Source organism: Nicotiana tomentosiformis, chromosome 8, assembly GCF_000390325.3.
Source record: "Nicotiana tomentosiformis chromosome 8, ASM39032v3, whole genome shotgun sequence".
Classification (NCBI taxonomy): domain Eukaryota; kingdom Viridiplantae; phylum Streptophyta; class Magnoliopsida; order Solanales; family Solanaceae; genus Nicotiana; species Nicotiana tomentosiformis.
In genome coordinates, this window is record NC_090819.1 from 46,383,645 (window position 1) to 46,399,686 (window position 16,042).

The 16,042-nt window shown below is 36.1% G+C and overlaps 1 protein-coding gene across 40 annotated transcripts in view; it reads left to right on the plus strand.

Moving 5' to 3' along the window:
* The window catches only part of LOC104119669 (uncharacterized), a 19,325-nt gene extending 10,169 nt beyond the window's left edge, over positions 1 to 9,156 (plus strand). For 38 of the 40 annotated variants that reach the window (XR_011410300.1, XR_011410306.1, XR_011410305.1 and 35 more), the window contains 2 exons: positions 7,810 to 7,982; positions 8,916 to 9,156. The gene's annotated coding sequence lies outside the window, so the exon portion shown is untranslated. The remainder of the gene's footprint in view (positions 1 to 7,809; positions 7,983 to 8,915) is intronic. The other 2 variants (XM_070182289.1, XM_070182294.1) reach the window with 1 other exon arrangement.
* Positions 9,157 to 16,042: the final 6,886 nt, after the last annotated feature.

Genomic DNA, 16,042 nt, shown 5'->3' on the forward strand with positions numbered 1-16,042 from the left:
CAAAAGCGCTTTTGAAATTGTTACCGGACAGCAACCGCTACTCCCACACACTGTGAATGCACCGAACATGTCAAAATCTCCTCGAGCTGCTAGCTTCTCAAAAGAATGGAAGCAAAATTTGGAGATAGTGCGGAGCTATCTTGTCAAAACCCAAAAGCGGATGAAGAGGCATGCTGATCAAAATCGTCACTTTGTTGAATACCAAGTAGGAGACAAAGTGATGGTCAAAATCCCAAAGCGGTACTTGTTTGCAGGGATTCATGACCCTCGCCTATTGCAAAAATATATTGGACCCTTGTCCATTGAAAGACGCATTGGGAAAGTTGCATACCGGGTGGATACCCCAGCTTGGTGAAAAATCCATCCCGTTTTTCATGTCAGTCTCCTGAAACCTTTTCGGGAAGATATGGAGGATCCTTCACGGAGCCAACTCACAGTATCCAGTATTCGAGGTCCCAATTCAACCGGAAAAAGGCGTGTTGAAGCTATTCTTTGATGATCGAGTGATTCACGCCTCAAGGAAAGATCAACAAGAGTTCTTGGTGAAATGGCAAGGATGTGATGCAGAGGAGAATACCCGGGAGAGGGGAACAAACCTCAAAGCCTACTAGAGCCTACTGGATGATTATCTTGCAAGTAAGGCGCCGAGGACGTCGCCAACTCAGGTGGGGGAGAATGTCATGGGCGGCTTTCCAGCCATGCCCCATGACCCCTTGGACGCGCCCCGTGGCGTCCTTGCAAGCCTCCCAACGCCCAACGCTACGGTTGGCCCCGTGGTCTCGGCAGCTCCAAGTGATAAGCGCGCATGTGCCTCTGTCGCCCCACCGCTAGCTATCGCCAGCGCCCAGCCACAGGCAGACGCCAACAGCGCCGCGCGCGCAAACCCTGATGCTAAAGACAAAGTTGCTGCCAACGGACCATTTTCTACCTTGTAGAAGACTAAGTCCTTTTCTTTGTAAATATAGAGTAGTTTTACTGCATTTTCTTTAAGTGTGGTTTTGCAGCTTATTTAGGTCAAGTTATGTAACTTTGGTTTATTTTTTTTAAGCATTATTAAGGGGGACCAAGCAATCAAACTTTCTAGCAAGCAAACAATTCTCTGTACTGGTGTTTCTCCCCCCGACACCACGTTGTTTTTTTTGTAATAGCTTTCATTCAATGCAATCAAGCTTTCTTTCATTCTCAATTCTCTTTTCTGCTCTCTCTCAATTGCTCATGACATTGGTTTTCTCGTACGGCACTGACAATCTAGTCTAGCGTACGGAGGGGACCTCAGTTGGCGGACAACAATCGCACTGACATCGATTGCTTTGTCTTATGTCGCCCTTCCAAAGAATATCAGAAAGGCGCCACGTAACAGATAGTATGGTGCCGCCATAAATGTAGAGAGTATTATTTGTCAATTCTTACAATATCCATGAGTGGATATTTTATTCCAATTTACATGAAAATAGTATCTAGCAATGAGCATGTGATGTTCTCTCTCTGATTTGATACTAGTTTACGTGCATCAATTTTTACTACCTATTATTTTATATCAGAACAAAGTGAACAAAAAATAGTAGTTACCATTTTTACCATATTGGGCCCGTGCTGGCACGGTCTCTCTGCCTAGTCTATTATATAGAACAGCTTGAGTTTCGACATGTCAGTTTTTGGTCATTAAAATTCAGGCTGGGGTCATTTTAGTCATTTTATCTCTTAACTGCTGTAACTTTTGCCTTACGTGTTCAATCCACTCCACGTGGTCTTTACTTCCATAAATGCAACATCAATCTTGAAACTATCCAGTTCTTTTATCTCTTTCTCTTCTTTCTTCATTCTTCGGAAAATTGCTCTTTAGATTTCTTCGGACATTCAAAGAACTTTCAGCTCTCTCCATCTTCTCCGCTGGATCTTACAATTTCAGGTTTGATCCTCTTTCAATTGATTGTGCAAGGCGTCATCTTTGTTTTTTCTTGAGGTATTCTTGGTTTATATCACGTACTTAACTGTTGTATTATTGACATAATGTTCCAAATTGAAGATGTTAGCATGTTGTTAATAAGCAAAGAATCCTTACTATCAGATACCGAATATGTGAATCTGCGGTAAAAGAAAAACAATGGAAAATTTGAGTATTATGATTTTCATGGTGTTAGTTCTTCAGCATTTGCAGAGGAGATAAAGGCCTATTATCTCAAGGAGTCAAAACAAATGGTTGGTTTGGGGAAAGCGTAATAGCTAAGCCATGGATTCTTGGTTGGGACAGAAAATTTCTTCTCTATCAGCGATTTTTACACCTTTTTCCCTGTTATTGTAGGATAACTTTTAATCCAAAGTTTGTTCTGTGTTAATGAATTTAGATGTTCTCTCAATTTTGTCCTCCAATAGCTTGATTTTAAGCACTAATTTATTTTCATTGTATTTCTAATAAATTCAACTTTAAAAAAAGTCTGAAGGTTTTTGTTAATATGAACAAAGGTAAAAGTATTGTTTGAATCTCTATCTGTAGCAAGTCTAAAACGTCAATATGTATGTGAGTTAATAAAATTTGAGAGAAAATTTAAGAAAATAGTATTTGCAGTTGGCATAAAAATACTGTAGTGATGTTGCGGAAAGAAATACGTAGAGGCAATGTAAAATGTATTACGATATAGTTATCAATGGTAATAACCACATAAGGAAATTAGTTTATTGGCGTAATGAACATGCGAAAAGGATGGACTTGTGCGACTTCTCCTTTTCGTTACTCCAAAGCTACATCATTTGTGCCTGTGAATATGAGCTTTCTTAAATTCTAATCACAAAAAAACGCACTCAATATGTTTACTTCATATTAGATAATTCATTTCACTGTTGTTGCCTACCTTTGATACCTGCATGTTGTGATTTCTTCTACTATTTCATGTGTATCAAAGAAATGTTTCCGACTGTGATTTGCTTCTAACCCCCCGCCCTTCAATTTAAGTAGATAATGCCAGTTGATGAACTGTCTATTGAAGTATTTCCATATAATATCTCACTATCACTATGTTTCACATTTTAAATAATTTATTGGATGGTGTTAATGATTGACATATTCTATTCCTACTTTAATTTAATATTTTTTATTAAGCTTGAATTGTGGTGCGATTCGTGGTTTTAGCGTTGTTTGATGTGATTTGAAGGCCCGACTAAGTTCGTATGATATTTTAGGACTGGTTGGTATATTTTGTCGAGGTCCCAGGGGCTTCGGGTGGATTCCGGATGGTTAACAAATTGAATTTGGCCTTATGAAAGTGCTGGTGGCAGCATATCTGTTGTAACCGCACCTGCGAGGTTTTGGCCGCAGGTGCGGAGCCGCAGAAGCGGCACTGTGGCCGCAGAAGCGACCTTTGGACTAAGCTGGGATGGCCATATATGCGAGTGTATTTTCGCATCTGCGAGCCCGCAAATGCGTTGGGTGCTCCGCAGAAGCGGCAAACGAGATGGGCAGCTGGGTCGCAGAAGCGGAGGGGTATCCGCACATGCGGGAGCGCTGAAGCGCATGGTGGACCGCAGAAGCGGTCGCGCAGAAGCGAAGAGTGGTCCGCAGAAGCGGATTTTCACTTGTCTTGGAGGGAACCGCACCTGCGACGTATTTTCCGCAGGTGCGGCTGGTGATCCGCAGGTGCGGAAAGTCGTCTGGGAAGAGGGGTTCTTTTAAAAGCGGGATTTGGCCCATTTTCATTCATTTTTACTTGGTTGGGGCGATTTTGGAGAGTTTCAAGGGGAGATTTTCATCAAGCAATACAAGGTAAGTGATTCCCACCTATTACAAGTTAAATACATAGTTGGTATAAGGATTTAAACATGGAAATTAGTAGAAATTGTGGGGTTTTTGGTAGAAAACCTAGAATTGATATTTTTTAATTTTGACCACGAAATTGGGCATGGAATTGAGAATAAATTATATATTTGAGTTCGTAGGGTTATGGGTAATGATTATTTTCAAAAAATTTCGGAATTCGGGCACGTGTGCCCGAGGGACGATTTTTATAGACTTTTCGAGCGGAGTTGAGAATTTGTTTAAATTGATTAATTTTGGGTATTAGAGTATATTTTGATTGGTTTGCACATTGTTTGAATAGTTTTGGATCGACAAGCTTTGGTTGAGGTGTTAGAGAGGCCTTTGAGCCGGTTTTTGGAACTTCGGAGCGAGTAAGTCTTCTGTCTAACCTTGTGAGGGGGAAGCTACCCCTTAGGTGATATTTATTGTTATATGCAACTAGTTATGGGTGCTACGTACGCACGAGGTGACGAGAGTCCGTACGTAGCTATAGCATGTTTATGTCCGGGTAGACCTAGGATCTTATCCAGTAATATTTGAATTATTTGAACATATGTTGCTGACATTAATTATTCGAAGTTATAAATGAAATTGATTTAGAAGTAATTATATGTATATTAGGCCAAGCCTCAATACTTTGAGTTGTGGGTAAGTTATCTGAGAAACGGTAAAGATTATATCCATTTTGTACCCACGTACGTTGTTGTAAACACGTGTCTCGTAATTCGATAACTTCATTCCTTTTCTTGTGGAGCGGGCCGAACGCCTCGGCAGTATATAGGTGCATATATGGTTCGTGCCGCTCGACCCTCGGCAGTGTACACATTATTCCGGATCGGGTCGAATGTCCTTGGCAGAATCGTGCGTTATATCGCTTGTAGCCCGAATATTCACGTGTTAACCTCTCTACTGATGCCCAACATTTTATATGGTACTCCGGGTTTGTTTGATGATGACACTTGACAACTTTCGAAAATATTAAGATAGAATACAAGATTGAGAAATTCATACTTTAAAGGAAATAATTGAAAACTTTTGAAATTTACAGATTTACTACACTATTATTGTGCACTTCATACCTGTTATGGATTATTATATTACTTGCTTGGACCTTTAGTAAGTGTCTGTCACGACCCAAAATCCGCATGTCGTGATGGAAAACCAGAATAAAACCACAATTTCTTTTGAGTTTGAAAACATAATATTTAAATTCCATAGAAAAACCTCACGATTACAGATACAAAATACTCCCAAAACTCGGTGTCACTGAGTACATGAGCATCTAAATGATAACAAGTCTGACTGATAAAAACACTATTTGAAAATATAGAACAGTATAATAACTGAAAGGAAGAGAGAGTCAAGGTCAGCGGACGCCGGGCAGCTACCTTGATAGTCTCCAACTGATAACACTCTGAGATCTAACAGTCACCGTGTCCGGAAGTACCTGGATCTGCACGCGAGGTGCAGAGTGTAGTATGAGTACAACCAACTCAATAAGTAACAAAACTAATCTTTGGGCTGAAAGTAGTGATGAGCTCAGCAAGTACAATCCAGTATAGAAATAACAGTACAGAAATATAGGCATGCTTTCAAGTTCAACAGTTAAACTCAGTACTGTATATGGCCAATCCAGCCCAGGGAAGATCCATCCCATATATATACACATCAACTTCCAATCAGTGATTCAGTATCGTACAAGGCCAATCCAGCCCAGGGGTAAATTTATCCCCAAATATAAATGACTCGGACAAGATCCATGACCAGGGAAAATTCATCACAATCATAAATAGATAAAGCAAGTCCCTGTCCTGGGAAGTCCATCCCGAACATCTATAAGTAAGACAGGTCTATGCCCTGGGAAGTCCATCCCGAACATATATAAATAAGTAAGGCAAGTCCATGCCCTGGGAAGTCCATCCCGAATATAAATCATCTACGCTCACTGTGGGGGGTGCAGACTCCGGAGGGGCTCCTTCAGCCCAAGCGTGATATAAAGCTGATATGGCCTGCTGCAGGCGGGCAATCCCGATCCATATAATAATAAAGTCTGGAAGGCTTGCTGCAGGGGGGCATCCCCGATCCACATAATAATAATATATATATAAAGTCGATATGGCCTGCTGCGGCGCGCAACTCGATCCCATAAATATACTCACAATGGATGAACATGACTGACTATGAAATGTATATTTTTTTTTAAACAATTAAATTCAATAGCAACACGACCCTATGGTCCCAAAATATCGGCACGTAGCCTAAACATGATCTTTAATACAAGTCTCAGCTCAATTCCTCTGACACGAGGAAAATATGCGCATAATAACATGATTTTTCAATTTTACAACTCCCCAGAATTTATTTAAGTCACAGTTTCTATGGTGCATGCCCACACGCTCGTCACCTAGCATGTGCGTCATGTCCAACAATTCACATCACACGTAATTCAGGGATTTATACCCTCAGAACCAAGTTTAGAAGTGTTACTTACCTCAAACCGTGTAATTCTTTACTCCGCTATGTCTTTGCCTCGCGAATTGGCCTCCGAAAGCCTCGTATCTAGTCACAATTAATTCGATTCAGTCAATACAAATTATATCCGAAATTTAACTCAAAAATCGCTCGTGGGGCCTACGTCTCAGAACCCAACAAAAGTTACAAAATATGAACGCCCATTCAACCACGAGTCCAGCCATACCAAATTTATCAAATTCCGACGTCAACTCGACCTCCAAATCTCAAATCTTGCACACAAGTCATAAATGACATAACGGACCTAAGAAAATTTTCAGAACTGGATTCCGACTCCGATATCAAAAAGTCAACTACTCGGTCAAACTTCCAAACTTAAATTTCCTACTTTCGTCATTTTAAACCTAATTTAACTACGCACTTCCAAATAATTTTTCGGACACACTCCTAAGTCCAAAATCACCATACGGAGCCATTGGAATCATCAAAATTCTATTTCGGGGTCGTTTACACATAAGTAAACATCCGTTAACCTTTTCAACTTAAGTTTCATCTTGGAGACTAACTGTCTCAATTCATTTCAAAACCTCACCGGACCCGAACCAATTACCCTGGCAAGTCATATAACAACTTTAAAGCATAAATTGAGCAATAAATGGGGGAACATGACTGTAATACTCAAAACGATCGGTCGGGTCGTTACAGTGTCGATGTCGACCCCTCGTCACTACTTCTCCGGGGTTGGGCTAGATACTTACTGGGTACGCGTTGATTTACGTACTCATGCTGCACTTATGCACTAAATGTGCAGGATCTGACAGGTTCATTGATGATCACCTTGGCGCGTAGGCGCACCAGTTGAGGAGACTTTATGTGAGCTGCATTCCAGGCCACGCATCGCAGTGCACCGAGTCTCCATTGTACTATTTATTTTATTCTGTCTTATTACATTCGGGACAGATATTGTAATATTAATGTACTCTTTAGAAAATGCTCATGCACTTGTGACATCGGGTTTTGGGGGTTTCTTCGGGTTACTCATTATTGAGGTTCGTGTAGATATTTTTTTTATTCACTCTGTAAACTATATTTTATACTGTACAATTACGGAAAATTATGATTTTAAGATACTAAAATGAGTAATTAAAGTGGTAAATTACCGTTGGCTTGCCTGACGGCGGCGTTAGGCGCCATCACGACCTTTAGTGGATTTTGGGTTGTGACACAATATACATCTGCTCTTTAGAAATGTAAAGATTCAGCAATAGTAATAATGTATTATATTAGAAGCTCAAAAATAACTCATCACCACACAAAAAAATCAAAACTTGCTACTTCAGTTTCTTAGTTCCACGAGTCTATCAACTTAAATGTAGTTTGGCCAGAGCTCCCAATAACGCGCGCATGATCTGTGTGTATCCTATGGTTATCAGGTTCGAAGATTGTAAATTAGTAATATTTGGGTTCATTTTAAACTCTGTTTCTTTACCAGCTATTTATTATGAGTTGCATCATTTTTTAAGTACTATCGTTTTTTTGTGTTGAAGGAATGCAGAATTGTGCCACGAGAAGATGGCAACTATGAGCAGAACTCGAAACATTTCTACATTGAGCGCTAAGAGACACGGATGATCGTTGGATTAAGGCTAGTGATCTGATTGTCTGACCGACCTGCTGAGATTACCACAAGTTCATCCTGGACAGCGAAAACTATGTCGAGGTGTGTAGAAATTTGAGTCTCTTTTATTACGCATAGAATAGAAGCGTTGTGTTCTCTGGCTTTAAACTCGAGCTTCTTAAATCTCCTTGGTGACTGCCAAATATGTTATTATTTTTGAAGTAAATTGGATTTAATCTCAAGTGTTAGACATTTTTTCCCAATGCTAGACTGACTGTGGTGTCCATAGGATCATAATAGCTTTAGCCTATGGCTCACTAGCGTCGGGATCTTGGAGTGCTTTAGGTCATATCATCTGTTTACAGGCAAATATTACCTTATAAATATCGGAGTTTTTGAAACATGCTAAATTTTAATTAAGCGGGTTTTTGAAATCAAGGATAACTTAAAGTTGTCGTTTTGATAAATAGGTAAGGCTGAACTAATATAATAGCTGATTTCTTTTAAAGCGTTTGGTATTTGTGTCTGCTTGAATGAGTCATGACATAGACGAGTTATATTTTACGCTGTCCAACAACTCTCAGATCTGGTATAACTATTGATACTAGAGAGTATGTTGAGTTATAGTAAGAAGAAGTACATTTTACATGCTCCGTTATGAATTACTCTCTCAAATTACTAAGCCTTTTCTTTCCATATTATGTTAGGCATACGGAATTCAAAATTTACACGACTTGAATATGTTGTGATTCATGAGAGTGCTTTCTCTTTATGCATTTGATTGTCCTTTTTAGAAAGAGAAATTTGTCAAAACTTTCATCTCATTTACATGAAAAATATGTTAATGTTAAAATAATAATAGTAATTTATTAACATAGTTAGGAGAAATTTGATGTTGGCCCATTAGGTTTGTGTGCTTTCTTCTACCTTGAAAATTTAAAATTTCCTCTATGTTGGAAAATCTTTATCGTCTTACTTCGCTCCTTTGTTTGAGATATGACACTGACAATTGATCATTACTTTATAACTGTACAGGTATTTTCAGTCAAAAACTGCAAAGAAGAAGACTAAATACCGTATGGAAAAAGCATCACTGTTTGCCAATATGTAAATAGTATTAGAATGTAAATGATTCTCCGACATATGATGTAAAGAATGTGACACTTTATACTTTTATGGATGTAAATAATGTATCGCTTGCCAACAATAGAACATCCATTAGTGGATATTTTGTTCCAAAATATTATGTGAATAATATCCAGCTGATTTGCATCAAGTTTTATTATCTGCAAATTTCATATCAAAATAAAGTTAATGAAAATAACAACACCAGTTTTTACAATATTGGACTTCAAAACAAGTTTTTACAAATATTGGGCCCATGCTGGCACGGGCCAAGCCTACCTAGTTCTCCTTCTCCTATATAAGAAGAGCCGTAGAAACAGGTGAAGCAGGCTCCTCTTCGTTGACATCCCTGCTTCACTGAAACATATTTGCCATTGCATTTGCATTTTATTACGCTAAATGCTACCACACAGTTTAGTAAATAAACGGAACTTCTAAGCCATTTTCAAGGCCCAAAACAGCTACACATATTCCGCAAGCACGTGTGGGCAGTTTGCTGAATCAGTGACCCCACCTTAATTTACTGCATTTGATGGTAAATAAATATATTTGCTGTCTTTTTTTTGAAGAAGGGTGTCGTACCAATAGGGCCCCACTAAAATTTATCATTTAAAAAATCCAGCTCTTCGATTTGAATAGTTTTATCAAAGAGTAAATTTCATCAAAATAAATTTTCATTAAAACAAGAGAAAGGAAATGAATTTCCATTCACTGCATGCGTTTCTCCAAGGTCATTGTTAAATAAAACAAGAGAAAGGAAATGAATTTCCATTCACTGCATGCGTTTCTCCAAGGTTATTGTTAATTATAGATATAGATTAGATCTATTACTAATTGGTCATGGAGAAATAGGTTTAAACAACATTTGCCGGAAAAAGTTGTTAAATCAATCACTAATATGGAGAATTTAGTTTGTATTTCTTGAAATTTGTTGAATAATTAATACACAAATCAAAAATCCAGTTAAATAAAAAAGACATGTGTTAATCAATTCAAAAAATAAAAAGACAAGTGTTAGAACATAATTTAAAGTTTTAAAATTTGATTTTGTTCAACTTTTGAATTATATTGTGTGATTAGTATTAAGAAATCTCTTTCTTCTTTATTAATAATGTACGTTATAGAAACTCCAGTTAAATAAGAGAGATAAATATTCTCTTCATATATTTGTTTGAATAGAAATTGAAGTTCAAAATTGATTTTCTTCAACTTTTGAATATTTTTGTAGGATTAACTACTAAGAAATATTTCTTATTACTCCTCGATTTTATTTTATATGATGATATTTGAATGGATCGTGAAGCTTAAGCAAGAAAAGAAGAGATTTTACACATACTAACGGTACTCTTAGAACTTGGGTCATATACATGCTATGATATTTTTATGGTTACTAGTATCTATGAACGTACGTTGCACGTTAATAATGGCACGTGATGGTTTAACCATTTAAATCATCTTAAAGCTAAAAAATATTATTACATTAGCATAATACGTGAATTCAAAATATAAGGACATCATCAGAACTTACACAAACGATCAATTTAATCATGTTAGTTAGATAATTACGTATTATAATTTAAAAGTATTTAATTTGATAGTATCTTACCGAACACTTCTTTGTAGATGATTTTTTTGTGTGTATGTTTCCTTCTAATGCTTTGGTTGCTCTGCCATAACCAGAACTCTTGTTGTCGATATTGATACTGCTCTTGAAAATGTAACATATAGTTGTTCGTGCAAGAAAATATATTACGATAAATATAGTTCAATATTTAGGATGTTCGTCCTTGTGCTTTATTTATTATAATTGCTAAACATAAACATACCGAAAAGTATTTTCACACAAATTTAAAAGGATATTCTTTAGTTTCGGAAGACGAAAGTTGAATTCGGGGATAAAAATATACTTAGAAGCACATTGACCAGTATCATAATTTTTGCATGTATGACGTTATTGTCAAAACTTCTATATACCATCTATGTGCTATTACATAAGTTATTCAGCGAATCTAAGTTTTTCAATAGCATGACGTGCATAGTTTTCTTCAAAATCAATCTATATGCAATGGAAGATCAATGTTAACTTAGTCTATTACATATACGGTAACACTGACATACATAAGAAAAAATAAACTTGACAACAAACCTTTGTGGTAGAAGGCCATTTGGTATTAAAGTATTTAAGTATTCTTTTTAGTAGTAATTGTTGGGATCATATTCTGCTGAGTCAAAAACTAAAAAATATCTTATTTTTACCATAAAATTTCGCAATCAACCTATTATTTAGTTGATCAACATTTTCATTTCTGCTAACTAAGATAGCTTTTTAATTTCTATCATGCAATTTGCACAAATTGCGTTTTAATCTATTGATAGAAATATTTTCCTTATTAAATGCACTACTATTAATTGGGATTGATAACCAAATGTTCTGGAAGAGCCAAATCATCTTTATTAGATGCTCTTCTTCGTTTGAGGCAAGAAGTTACTGAATACTGGATCTGTTTTTACTTTATATTTCTTGTCAGTTGAATCTTTTTCATTTGAGGCTACAAGTATAATTTTGGCAAGCAAGTTTTTACGGTCTCTCCCTTCGTCGATTTTGTAACTATTGATAGTACTTAGCAGAAATCATCTTCTAAGTCATTATTTTGTCACAAATGGTTCACTGGTATTCAATATATCTCCAGGGGCAATTGTTTCAATCATTTAACACTTAGCCATAAGCGCTTCATCCCATATTATCAATTTTGCTTTTCTTATGAATTTAGCATTGTTGCTCTGCTTTGATATATTAATGATAGTTATTTTAGTTGTTTGAAGAGATATATCAAATCTAAAGTGAGTGGCCTCATATTAAAATCGTTGCCGGTACACCATTTGTTATTATTGCTAACAATATCATGCCTCTTGATTTGACATTTTCAAGTAATGCATGACATAAAAATATTATTTCGATTCCGTTAGAAGCATCTACAAAGGATAATCCCGCTATAAGAGTCGACTCTTTATAATATAGTCTTGAAAGCTTGTTCTTGTTCAGGATTTAGCTTTGATTGTGCTTCAACATACACTTGTGTGGCTGTTTGATTCGTAATACTATAATAACATTTTTTACTTTGTGTTTTAATTTTTTTAATCTCTAATGCTCTTTTTATGGAATAAATTTATGTACCCTAAGATTTTTCTTAACTTGAAAAATAATTTTACTCGTATGATAAATTTAAAAAATAATTGAATTGGATTCTCTTGCTAAATAATTAATTGAAAGATTTAATTATTTGGTCTTAACACAAAAAATAATTTATTTTATGTTGATTCAGAATCTTAATATTAGTTCATCTCTTGTTTTGAAGATTTAATCTTAAATTATAATTTTATCCACCATAAATTTTCTTTTCAAAGAGTAAAATGATCGATTTGATATTCTACTTTTAGATCTTTATGTTTGTAGAATCATTAGTGGTATTGACTCTTACCAACCTTTTTTCTTTCTATTTCTCACACATTTATATTTTTAAATATTTTCTTTGTTGTTGTTGTTTAATAATTGGGTATATTTTTCTGTCACGACCTAAAATTCACCTAGTCATGATGGCACCTAACACAACCCGTCAGGTAAGCCAATTAACAACTAACCAATTTAAATGAAATTTATTATGAAAAGAAATAAAAATACAACTGCTTTTATATAAGAATTTCCCAAGGACTGGTGTTGATACCAAATTTTTCTCTCATATTTTCAAATATATATATATATATGCATCATCATTTAGTTTATAAGCATACACAAGCATTTTTCATAATTTTTAAAGGCTTTAAATCAATTTATTTCTGTATTTTTTATTATATAAATATCTAATAATTACCCTCCAAATTATTTTTATGATGATTTAATCATCTAAACTTATCATTTATACCAATATGAGATTTTAAATCAGGGCATTTCTTATAATTACATTTGTATTTTTCAGGGCTAAATTGCATATTTTGTAATAATAGCCCATATGCATGTATAATTATATTATTTATGCAGAAAATAAATTTTTATATTTTTATAATATTAAATAATTGTTTTTAATCACTTTCATGCATAAATGATATTTTAGTTTTTTATTTATTATATTTTTATAAATTATTTATTTGTTAAAATTGGGTATTTAAAATCTAGCCCTAAATTCCTTCTAATTTCGGACCTAACTACCCAAACATAGCCCAATTACCCCTGGCCCAAGACCAATTAACCCAACCCCATACCCGGTCGCGACCCGTTTAACCACCCGACCCAAAACCCTTTTAAATCGTAGCCGTTGTTCTCTGAGATCAACGACCCACTTTACACCCTCCCTTTTTAATTATACCCAAACCCCCTAACCCTAAATTATTCCTCACTGCCTGCCGCCCTTGAATCCTCTCATCTCTCATCTCTCAAACCCTAGCCGTCTTTCCCCCAATTTTCTCTCCTAATCCCATCGGACATGGGATTATATTGCTGTTTCTTGCCATATTCTACTTCCCCCTGGTACTGGAACCTTCTATATACCGCTTGCCTAAATATGGCAAGCGGATCTCATCAACTTCGAACCAAAGTTGGTTCAGTTCCTTGACCTTTTCCGTCTATGTTCATTCTTGTTCTTTTATGGTATGAATCTCTATGTAATTCTGTGATTCCTACTCACCCTAAAATTAGGGTTTCAGATTCTTTTAAATCGAACCAAAACTGGTTCGATTCTTTGATTTTAAAAGGTATTTCTGTCTATGTTCATCTTATTCTATGCAGCATGTGATTTTTACCTTTTATTTATTTTAGATTTCTGCCGATTTGTGTACTTTACCTAAAATTAGGGTTTTGAAATCTTCTCTTTTCCTTACTGATTTCGATTTTTTTTCTTTCTCGTGTTTGATTGATGATTTTCCTTGTTTGGATGTTAATTTCTACTACTATATAAACCCCTTCCATTCCCCTTTGAGACAGACTTGAATCGTTAATGTTTACTAAAAAACTGAATTTATCGCTCTTTGTTCTCTAAATACTCTTGTTCTATATTCTGGTTCCTGGCCAGCTGAAAGCCAAGGCCAGAAATTCTGGGTTCTTGCTACTGTGGACTTTGTTCTTTCTTGGTTTTTGCTTAACTAGTGAGTTAATGAACTTTTGTCACTTCATTTCTATTTACCTGTCATTTGCATATGTTTTCGCTTCTGAAGATTGTAGTTTAATGTGTTTTCTTGGCTATTCTTGTATGCAATCCTGATTGCTTTACTTTAATTTTTGGTCTCTCTAATCTTCACTTCATTATATTGGTAATCTGAAACATGCCTAAGCCTAATTCGAGTAATCAAGATTCTCTTAATTTCGTTTAGCCAATGTGTTACTGCTTGACATCTCTTTGGTGTTCAATCCTGCTTAAGGTTGTCCATTCTGTTATTCGAATATGCTTCATATGCATAATTTGAACTTCCTTTAGATTAACTGGTCTATTAGGTCAGATTTGAATGCTTACACTTACTGTATGACATGAGTTTATCTTCCCTTTCTGTTCTAAATCTCTATAACGCTGTTCTGATACTTGATGTGAAGTTAACATTGCTATCTTGTGACACTAGCATCTGTACATAACATAATTTGGACCTTTTCCCTGTTATGAGCATGTGTACTCCAATCCTGCAAACCTGTTTGTTAATGTGTAACTACTTATGCACTAGGTGTTGAACTTGTTCTTCTAAATCTTTCTAAAGGTGTTCTTAAAACCTAAAGCGTGTTTGATTATTTGCTTTATGTGCCCAACTTGACTATTTTTTGTACCCTTCAGTTCTGTCCCTCAGCTATTGTCCACTCTTCCTCATTATCATTTATGTTATTCTGAACTCCTTATTGCTAACCGGCTGAAAGTCAAGGCTATCAAGGCTCTTTCCACTGACCTCCCTAGTGTGAACACCGCTTAGGGTTCATTTGAGATCCTTGTGAACTCTGACACACTAGGATTTGGTCCCTAATCTTTCCTCTAAACTGTCTCTGTTAACCTCCCTAGTGTGAGCACTGCCCTGGGTTCTTGAAGCCCTTGGGAACTCTGACACACTAGGGCCTTGGTTCTATATGCTCAACTCTGTTTTGTGCCCACTGAGTGAATCACTCAATTCCTGGCTGCCTTATGTCCATGAAGATGTAGTTTTGGGCCGTTATGAACTATGAGAATGAAGGCCCGGCCTGACCAGATGTATCTTTGGGCCTGCTGTAGGCTCCCTATAGCTATTCTACTTTGTAATTTATTCTATTCATTCTGGGTCTGTAATAATTCTTGTAATGACATTTTGGGGTATTAGTAACAGTGGGAAAGGGGTTTTATCTTACACTTGCATTAAAACGGGTAGAAATCCTGCCTATAGGTTCGTTACTTAGCTAAAATGTATTATTATGCTCAAACATGTTCAATTGTCATGTGTTAGAAAGCATGCCTATAGGTATTCTATTTTGCTCAAAATGTGTTACTTTTCAGTTATTATAGAAATCCTGCCTATAAGTATCCTATCTTGCTCAAATGTGTGTTAGAAATCTTGCCTATAGGTTCTCTATTTGGTCCAAATGTGTTCTACTTTTACCTGTTAGAAACTATGCCTATAGGGTATTGAATGATTAATATCGGCTTAATCTACAAATTAGATGACATGCCTATAGGATCTAAACACTGTGCTAATCATCACTATTAGATACCATACCTATAGGACTCGATTAAGCAGTTCTGAACATATTCTTGTGATTGTCATTGTCAGTTGCTGCGAGAATCACTTAGGCATCATGACTATTGATTTGATCTCTTATGCTTGTAATCAGTAGGCAACTATGTAGGATGTAACAAATTGTATTAAAAGGAAAAGGCTTGTAAAACTGCTTGCTTATGAAATCCAGAATCATATAGAGATCCTGCCTATAGGATTTTGCAAACTTATTAAAATCTGCAACTGTCAATATGAATCACTTTGCGTGGGTTTATTGTTTAAGTGCGGAGGCTAACTTGAGCCTTTATTTGCTTATACGTGAA